The following is a 10,846-nucleotide window of genomic DNA, read 5'->3' on the forward strand; positions in this document are numbered from 1 at the left end:
GGATGGGCTTCGGTGTGGCATCAACACGGCAGAGTTGTCGGCTAGGGTGGGGCGGCGACATGTGGTTTGGGTGGTCTGAGGAGGGTTCAACATGAGCAACGAAGAAAGAAAAATAAGAAGAAGATCACTCCAAAATTAAGTGACGATTTATAAATTATCATGTAACTTCATCGGCGAAATTATCATGCTGGAAACGTGTTTGGTGGCTACTACGACCCGTGCACACGAGAGGCCCGATGGTGACCACAACTGGGCAATGTTGCGAATGGTGATGCGGATGCTGGAACCAACAGACGATTTTGCTAGAACGGACTACTACCTGAGCTGCAACCAGGTTGCGGAATGTTGGAACCTTCGCCGATGAAGTTGCCACCGTAGATATTTTCTGAATGCTCAAATTGGCAAAGGATTTTGCTGCATCCACGCCGCGAACGCGGGTGAAGGAGCTGCCACCACTACCGACGGTGTTGCGACAATGGAACGGAGCTACAATCATCGTCGGCGATTCTATGGAGGCAGGGGAAGGGGGCATTTCTCCTGTGCGTGTTGCAACAACTTCATCGGCATTTTTCGTATCTGAAATGGCCAACATGACGCAACAGGAAGGGAGGAAGAGGGAAGAGTTGCGACGACGATGAGGGTGGCAAGGTGCAACCTACGGTGAGGTCGGTGGCCGGTGAGGGTGGCTCGTGAGGGGCCACAACACACTCGATGCGTGCATGAGAGGAGCGTTGTTGACGCAGTGCAGGAGACGTCTCGCGATAGGAGGCAAGGGTGAAAAAGGGTGAATCACAACCGTTTGGATGTGCTCGATCTAACGACTGGTATGCATGTTTGAATAGTACTTATTGAAGGAAATATGCCCTAGAGGCAATAATAAATTTATTATTTATTTCCTCATATCATGATAAATGTTTATTATTCATGCTAGAATTGTATTAACCGGAAACATGATACATGTGTGAATACATAGACAAACATATAGTCACTAGTATGCCTCTACTTGACTAGCTCATTAATCAAAGATGGTTATGTTTCCTAACCATAGACATGTGTTGTCATTTGATTAAATGGGATCACATCATTAGGAGAATGATGTGATTGACATGACCCATCCCGTTAGCTTAGCACTTGATCGTTTAGTATTCTGCTATTGCTTTCTTCATGACTTATACATGTTCCTGTAACTATGAGAATTGTGTAACTCCCGTTTACCGGAGGAACACTTTGGGTACTACCAAACGTCACAACGTAACTGGGTGATTATAAAGGAGTACTACAGGTGTTTCCGAAGGTACATGTTGAGTTGGCATAATTCGAGATTAGGATTTGTCACTCCGATTGTCGGAGAGGTATCTCTGGGCCCTCTCGGTAATACTCATCACCTAAGCCTTGCAAGCATGTAACTAATGAGTTAGTTATGAGATGACGTATTACGGAATCAGTAAAGGGACTTGCCGGTAACGAGATTAAACTAGGTATTGGATACCGACGATCAAATCTCGTGCAAGTAACATACCGATGACAAAGGGAACAATGTATGTTGTTGTGCGGTTTGACCGATAAAGATCTTCGTAGAATATGTAGGAACCAATATGGGCATCCAGGTCCCGCTATTGGTTATTGACCAGAGACGTGTCTCGGTCATGTCTACATTGTTCTCGAACCGTAGGGTCCGCACGCTTAAGGTTTCGATGACAGTTATATTATGAATTTATGTATTTTGATGTACCGAAGTTTGTTCGGAGTCCCGGATGTGATCACGGACATGACGAGGAGTCTCGAAATGGTCGAGACATAAAGATTGATATATTGGACGGATATATTTGGACACCGGAAAGGTTCCGGGAGAGTTTGGGAATATACCGGAGCTCCGGGAGGTTACCGGAACCCCCCGGTAAGTATATGGGCCTTATTGGGCCCTATTGGAAGGGAGGGAGAAGGAGCAAGGGAGGGGGGCACGCCCCCCCAAACCCAATCCGAATTGGGAGGGGGGCCGCCCCCCCTTTCCTTCTCTCCTTCCCCCTCTTCCTTCCTACTACTACTACTCCTTCCTTCCCCCTCCAACTTGGATTAGGAAAAGGAGGGGAAACCTACTTGGAGTAGGTTTCCCCCTCCCTATGGCGCGCCCCCCTTGGGCCGGCCACCTCCTCCCTCCCTCCTTTATATACGGGGGTAGGGGGGCACCCTAGACACACAAGTTGATCATTGAGATCGTTCCTTAGCCGTGTGCGGTGCCCCCCTCCACGATATTACACCTCGGTCATATTGTAGCGGTGCTTAGGCGAAGCCCTGCGACAGGAGAACATCAAGATCGTCACCACGCCGTCGTGCTGACGGAACTTTCCCCATGCGCCTCTGCTGGATCGGAGATCGGGGGTGCGTCATCGAGCTGTACGTGTGTCAAGAACTCGGAGGTGCCGGAGTAACGGTGCTTGGATCGGTTGGACCGGGAGGACGTACGACTACTTCCTCTACGTTGCGTTAACGCTTCCGCTTCGGTCTACGAGGGTATGTAGACAACACTCTCCCCTCTCGTTGCTATATCATCACCATGATCTTGCGTGTGCGTAGGAATTTTTTTGAAATTACTACGTTCCCCAACAGTGGCATCCGAGCCTAGGTTTTATGCGTTGATGTTATATGCACGAGTAGAACACAAATGAGTTGTGGACGATATAAGTCATACTGCCTACCAGCATGTCATACTTTGGTTTAGCGGTATTGTTCGATGAAGCGGCCCGGACCGACATTACGCGTACGCTTACGCGAGACTGGTTTTACCGCCGTGCTTTGCACACAGGTGACTAGCGGGTGTCAGTTTCTCCAACTTTAGTTGAACCGAGTGTGACTACGCCCGGTCCTTGTGAAGGTTAAAACAGAGTCTATTTGACAAACTATCGTTGTGGTTTTGATGCGTAGGTAAGAAAGGTTCTTGCTAAGCCCGTAGCAGCCACGTAAAATTTGCAACAACAAAGTAGAGGACGTCTAACTTGTTTTTGCACGGCATGTTGTGATGTGATATGGTCAAGACGTGATGCTATATTTTATTGTATGAGATGATCATGTTTTGTAACCGAAGTTATCGGCAACTGGCTGGAGCCATATGGTTGTCGCTTTATTGTATGAAATGCAAACGCCCTGTAATTTCTTTACTTTATCACTAAGCGGTAGCGATAGTCGTAGAAGCAATAGATGGCGTAAACGACAACGATGCTACGATGGAGATCAAGGTGTCGCGCCGGTGACGATGGTGATCACGACGGTGCTTCGGAGATGGAGATCACAAGCACAAGATGATGATGGCCATATCATATCACTTATATTGATTGCATGTGATGTTTATCCTTTATGCATCTTATCTTGCTTTGATTGACGGTAGCATTTTAAGATGATCTCTCACTAATTATCAAGAAGTGTTCTCCCTGAGTATGCATAGTTGCGAAAGTTCTTCGTGCTGAGACACCACGTGATGATCGGGTGTGATAGGCTCTACGTTCAAATACAACGGGTGCAAAACAGTTGCACACGCGGAATACTCAGGTTATACTTGACGAGCCTAGCATATACAGATATGGCCTCGGAACACGGAGACCGAAAGGTCGAGCGTGAATCATATAGTAGATATGATCAACATAGAGATGTTCACCATTGAAACTACTCCATCTCACGTGATGATCGAACATGGTTTAGTTGATTTGGATCACGTGATCACTTAGATGACTAGAGAGATGTCTGTCTAAGTGGGAGTTCTTTAGTAATATGATTAATTGAACTTAAATTTATCATGAACTTAGTACCTGATAGTATTTTGCTTGTCTATGTTTGTTTGTAGATAGATGGCTCGTGCTGTTGTTCCGTTGAATTTTAATGCGTTCCTTGAGAAAGCAAAGTTGAAAGATGATGGTAGCAATTACACGGACTGGGTCCGTAACCTGAGGATTATCCTCATTGCTGCACAGAAGAGTTACGTCCTGAAAGTACCGCTGGGTGCCAGGCCTGCTGCTGATGCAACTGACGACGTTAAGAACGTCTGGCAGAGCAAAGCTGATGACTACTCTATAGTTCAGTGTGCCATGCTTTACGGCTTAGAACCGGGTCTTCAACGACGTTTTGAACATCATGGAGCATATGAGATGTTCCAGGAGTTGAAGTTAATATTTCGAGAAAATGCCCGGATTAAGAGATATGAAGTCTCCAATAAGTTCTACAGCTGCAAGATGGAGGAGAACAGTTCTGTCAGTGAGCATATACTCAAAATGTCTGGGTATAATAATCACTTGATTCAACTGGGAGTTAATCTTCCGGATGATAGCGTCATTGACATAATTCTCCAATCACTGCCACCAAGCTACAAGAGCTTTGTGATGAACTATAATATGCAAGGGATGAACAAGACTATTCCCGAGCTCTTCGCGATGCTGAAAGCCGCGGAGGTAGAAATCAAGAAGGAGCATCAAGTGTTGATGGTCAACAAGACCACTAGTTTCAAGAAGAAGGGCAAAGGGAAGAAGAAGGGGAACTTCAAAAAGAACAGCAAACAAGTTGCTGCTCAAGAGAAGAAACCCAAGTCTGGACCTAAGCCTGAAACTGAGTGCTTCTACTGCAAGCAGCCTGGACACTGGAAGCGGAACTGCCCCAAGTATTTGGCGGATAAGAAGGATGGCAAAGTGAACAAAGGTATATGTGATATACATGTTATTGATGTGTACCTTACTAATGCTCGCAGTAGCACCTGGGTATTTGATACTGGTTCTGTTGCTAATATTTGCAACTCGAAATAGGGACTACGGATTAAGCGAAGATTAGCTAAGGACGAGGTGACGATGCGCGTGGGAAATGGTTCCAAAGTCGATGTGATCGCGGTTGGCACGCTACCTCTACATCTACCATCGGGATTAGTTTTAGACCTGAATAATTGTTATTTGGTGCCTGCGTTGAGCATGAACATCATATCTGGATCTTGTTTGATGCGAGACGGTTATTCATTTAAATCAGAGAATAATGGTTGTTCTATTTATATGAGTAATATCTTTTATGGTCATGCACCCTTGAAGAGTGGTCTATTTTTATTGAATCTCGATAGTAGTGATACAGATATTCATAATGTTGAAGCCAAAAGATGCAGCGTTAATAATGATAGTGCAACATATTTGTGGCACTGCCGTTTAGGTCATATCGGTGTAAAACGCATGAAGAAACTCCATACTGATGGACTTCTGGAATCACTTGATTATGAATCACTTGGTACTTGCGAACCGTGCCTCATGGGCAAGATGACTAAAACACCGTTCTCCGGTTCTATGGAGAGAGCAACAGATTTGTTGGAAATCATACATACAGATGTATGTGGCCCGATGAATGTTGAGGCTCGTGGCGGATATTGTTATTTTCTCACCTTCACAGATGATTTGAGCTGATATGGGTATATCTACTTAATGAAGCACAAGTCTGAAACATTTGAAAAGTTCAGAGAATTTCAGAGTGAAGTAGAAAATCATCGTAACAAGAAAATAAAGTTTCTACAATCTGATCGTGGAGGAGAATATTTGAGTTACGAGTTTGGTTTACATTTGAAACAATGCGGAATAGTTTCACAACTCACGCCACCTGGAACACCACAACGAAATGGTGTGTCCGAACGTCGTAATCGTACTTTACTTGATATGGTACGATCTATGATGTCTCTTACCGATTTACCGCTATCGTTTTGGGGTTATGCTTTAGAGACGGCCGCATTCACATTAAATAGGGCACCATCAAAATCCGTTGAGACGACGCCTTATGAACTGTGGTTTGGCAAGAAACCAAAATTGTGGTTTCTTAAAGTTTGGGGCTGCGATGCTTATGTGAAGAAACTTCAACCAGATAAGCTCGAACCCAAATCGGAGAAATGTGTCTTCATAGGATACCCAAAGGAGACTATTGGGTACACCTTCTATCACAGATCTGAGGGCAAGATTTTCGTTGCTAAATTCAGATCCTTTCTAGAGAAGGAGTTTCTCTCGAAAGAAGTGAGTGGGAGGAAAGTAGAACTTGATGAGATAACTGTATCTACTCCCTTATTGGAAGGTAGTTCATCACAAGAACCGGTTCCTGTGACAACTACACCAATTAGTGAGGAAGCTAATGATATTGATCATGAAACTTCAGATCAAGTTTCTACTGAACCTCGTAGGTCTACCAGAGTAAGATCCGCACCAGAGTGGTACGGTAATCCTATTCTAGAAGTCATGTTACTTGACCATGATGAACCTACGAACTATGAAGAAGCGATGATGAGCCCAAATTCCGCAAAATGGCTAGAGGCCATCAAATCTGAGATGGGATCCATGTATGGAAACAAAGTATGGACTTTGGTTGACTTGCCCGATGATCGGCAAGCCATTGAAAATAAATGGATCTTTAAGAAGAAGACTGACGCTGATGGTAATGTTACTGTCTACAAAGCTCGACTTGTTGCAAAAGGTTTTCGACAAGTTCAAGGGGTTGACTACGATGAGACTTTCTCACCCGTAGCGATGCTTAAGTCTGTCAGAATCATGTTGGCTATTGCTGCATTTCATGATTATGAAATTTGGCAGATGGATGTCAAGACTGCATTCTTGAATGGATTTCTAGAAGAAGAGTTGTATATGATGCAGCCAGAAGGTTTTGTTGATCCAAAAGGTGCTGACAAAGTTTGCAAGCTCCAGCGTTCCATTTATGGACTGGTGCAAGCATCTCGGAGTTGGAATAAACGCTTTGACAGTGTGATCAAAGCATATGGTTTTATACAGACTTTTGGAGAAGCCTGTATTTACAAGAAAGTGAGTGGGAGCTCTGTAGCATTTCTAGTTTTATATGTTGATGACATATTATTAATTGGAAATGATATAGAATTTCTGGATAGCATAAAGGGATACTTGAATAAAAGTTTTTCAATGAAAGACCTCGGTGAAGCTGCTTATATATTGGGCATCAAGATCTATAGAGATAGATCAAGATGCTTAATAGGACTTTCACAAAGCACATACCTTGACAAATTTTTTGAAAAAGTTCAAAATGGATCAGGCAAAGAAAGGGTTCTTGCCTGTGCTACAAGGTGTGAAGTTGAGTCAAACTCAATGCCCGACCACAGCAGAAGATAGAGAGAAAATGAAAGGTGTTCCCTATGCTTCAGCCATAGGCTCTATCATGTATGCAATGCTGTGTACCAGACCTGACGTATGCTTAGCAATAAGCTTGGCAGGAAGGTACCAAAGTAATCCAGGAGTGGATCACTGGACAGCGGTCAAGAACATCCTGAAATACCTAAAAAGGACTAAGGATATGTTTCTCGTATATGGAGGTGACAAAGAGCTAGTCGTAAATGGTTACGTCGATGCAAGCTTTGACACTGATCCGGACGATTCTAAATCGCAAACCGGATACGTGTTTATATTAAACGGCGGAGCTGTGAGTTGGTGCAGTTCTAAACAAAGCGTCGTAGCGGGATCTACATGTGAAGTGGAGTACATAGCTGCTTCTGAAGCAGCAAATGAAGGAGTCTGGATGGAGGAGTTCATTTCCGATCTAGGTGTCATACCTAGTGCATCGGGACCAATGAAGATCTTCTGTGACAATACTGGTGCAATTGCCTTGGCAAAGGAATCCAGATTTCACAAGAGGACCAAGCACATCAAGAGACGCTTCAATTCCATTCGGGACCAAGTCCAAGTGGGAGACATAGAGATTTGCAAAAAACATACGGATCTGAATGTTGCAGACCCGTTGACTAAGCCTCTCTCACGAGCAAAACATGATCAGCACCAAGAATCCATGGGTGTTAGAATCATTACTATGTAATCTAGATTATTGACTCTAGTGCAAGTGGGAGACTGAAGGAAATATGCCCTAGAGGCAATAATAAAGTTATTATTTATTTCCTCATATCATGATAAATGTTTATTATTCATGCTAGAATTGTACTAACCGGAAACATGATACATGTGTGAATACATAGACAAACATATAGTCACTAGTATGCCTCTACTTGACTAGCTCATTAATCAAAGATGGTTATGTTTCCTAACCATAGACATGTGTTGTCATTTGATTAAATGGGATCACATCATTAGGAGAATGATGTGATTGACATGACCCATCCCGTTAGCTTAGCACTTGATCGTTTAGTATTCTGCTATTGCTTTCTTCATGACTTATACATGTTCCTGTAACTATGAGAATTGTGTAACTCCCGTTTACCGGAGGAACACTTTGGGTACTACCAAACGTCACAACGTAACTGGGTGATTATAAAGGAGTACTACAGGTGTTTCGAAAGGTACATGTTGAGTTGGCATAATTCGAGATTAGGATTTGTCACTCCGATTGTCGGAGAGGTATCTCTGGGCCCTCTCGGTAATACTCATCACCTAAGCCTTGCAAGCATGTAACTAATGAGTTAGTTATGAGATGACGTATTACGGAACGAGTAAAGAGACTTGCCAGTAACGAGATTAAACTAGGTATTGGATACCGACGATCAAATCTCGTGCAAGTAACATACCGATGACAAAGGGAACAATGTATGTTGTTGTGCGGTTTGACCGATAAAGATCTTCGTAGAATATGTAGGAACCAATATGGGCATCCAGGTCCCGCTATTGGTTATTGACCAGAGACGTGTCTCGGTCATGTCTACATTGTTCTCGAACCGTGGGGTCCGCACGCTTAAGGTTTCGATGACAGTTATATTATGAGTTTATGTATTTTGATGTACCGAAGTTTGTTCGGAGTCCCGGATGTGATCACGGACATGACGAGGAGTCTCGAAATGGTCGAGACATAAATATTGATATATTGGACGGATATATTTGGACACCGGAAAGGTTCCGGGAGAGTTTGGGAATATACCGGAGCTCCGGGAGGTTACCGGAACCCCCCGGTAAGTATATGGGCCTTATTGGGCCCTATTGGAAGGGAGGGAGAATGAGCAAGGGAGGGGGGCGCGCCCCCCCAATCCCAATCCGAATTGGGAGGGGGGCCGGCCCCCCCTTTCCTTCTCTCCTTCCCCCTCTTCCTTCCTACTACTACTACTCCTTCCTTCCCCCTCCAACTTGGATTAGGAAAAGGAGGGGAAACCTACTTGGAGTAGGTTTCCCCCTCCCTATGGCGCGCCCCCCCTTGGGCCGGCCACCTCCTCCCTCCCTCCTTTATATACGGGGGTAGGGGGGCACCCTAGACACACAAGTTGATCATTGAGATCGTTCCTTAGCCGTGTGCGGTGCCCCCCTCCACGATATTACACCTCGGTCATATTGTAGCGGTGCTTAGGCGAAGCCCTGCGACAGGAGAACATCAAGATCGTCACCATGCCGTCGTGCTGACGGAACTTCCCCCCTGCGCCTCTGCTGGATCGGAGATCGGGTGTGCGTCATCGAGCTGTACGTGTGTCAAGAACTCGGAGGTGCCGGAGTAACGGTGCTTGGATCGGTTGGACCGGGAGGACGTACGACTACTTCCTCTACGTTGCGTCAACGCTTCCGCTTCGGTCTACGAGGGTACGTAGACAACACTCTCCCCTCTCGTTGCTATATCATCACCATGATCTTGCGTGTGCGTAGGAATTTTTTTGAAATTACTACGTTCCCCAACACTTATGTTACACAGGGAGTAATGTAGAATGAAGTGAAACATGGAGGACACGACATCGTGGCAGAGTTAGCTGAGACATGTCAGGGGAGATGTTCAGGCCGGCGACGGAAGAAATGGCCAAATGGGGTTCCTTAGCGCTAGCGAGGAGGCTGATGGATTCCGTGGAGCAATACAATGCTGCAGCAACAACGTATTGGGTTCCATTTTCTGATGGAGAAGAACTGATACGGCGTGTGCGCGGTTCGTTTGTTCATCCATTTGATCATTTCCTTTGTTCATTCATTTAATTCTTCCCCTTATTCCACTCAACTCAGATTCATTTACTTTTACGCTTATCCATGGTTTGATGGATCGAGAAGTTTAGCGACATTACTTGCAACAAGGAATATCATATTTATTTTCAGTAAAACATGATCATGATGAACCAGGAAGATTTTTAAAATGCCCGTGGCTATGCACCGACATTCTACTAGTCTATGTTAATACAGCACAATATGTTTCCTCGGTTGCAAAAGAAAAGACCCACGTTCTCATTTCTTTGTATTCAAAACAGTAGAAAAAAACAATATCCCAATCTATCATTTCAATTTAGTCTATCTATATCTTAATACTCCACGATCTGTTTCCTTGGTTGTCAAAGAGAAAAAACAATCATATCTCAATCTACGTTAATACTCCACAATATGTTTCCTCTGTTGATAAAGAAAATAAACCTTCCTTCTTAACGAACCACAAAGTCCTCGGAAAAAAAACTAAAGGCCAGGAAAATCATATCTCAGTCTATCTTAATATTCCACGATCTCCTTCCTTTTTTTTGATAAACTTCTTCTCCTTTATTCATTCATAAGTAAAGTAGCATCGTTTACAAGTAAAGGGATAACCTCATCAGGGGCGTTATCCATCCAAACCCTCGGAGAAGAAAACCTAGCTAACCTTGCTAGTTCATGAGCTACTCGATTACGTTCCCTATTACAATGATCATAACACTACTCGAATCGGGACTAATGGGTCGTTACTAATACCTCAACCCATTAGTCCCGGTTCAAACACGAACCGGGACCAATGTGCCTCCACGTGGCCCTGTGCGCCGAGCCCAGTCAGGGGGCTTTTGGTCCCGGTTGGTGGCTCCAACCGGGACCAAAAGGCATCCACGTGTCTGCATTCCAGTGGCTGGGGTTTTTGTTTTTGTTTTGAAAGGAGGGGGGTTGGGGGGTTTTGGGGGGTTAAT

The sequence above is a fragment of the Triticum dicoccoides genome, chromosome 4A (genome assembly GCF_002162155.2).
Source record: "Triticum dicoccoides isolate Atlit2015 ecotype Zavitan chromosome 4A, WEW_v2.0, whole genome shotgun sequence".
NCBI classification, from domain to species: Eukaryota; Viridiplantae; Streptophyta; class Magnoliopsida; order Poales; family Poaceae; genus Triticum; species Triticum dicoccoides.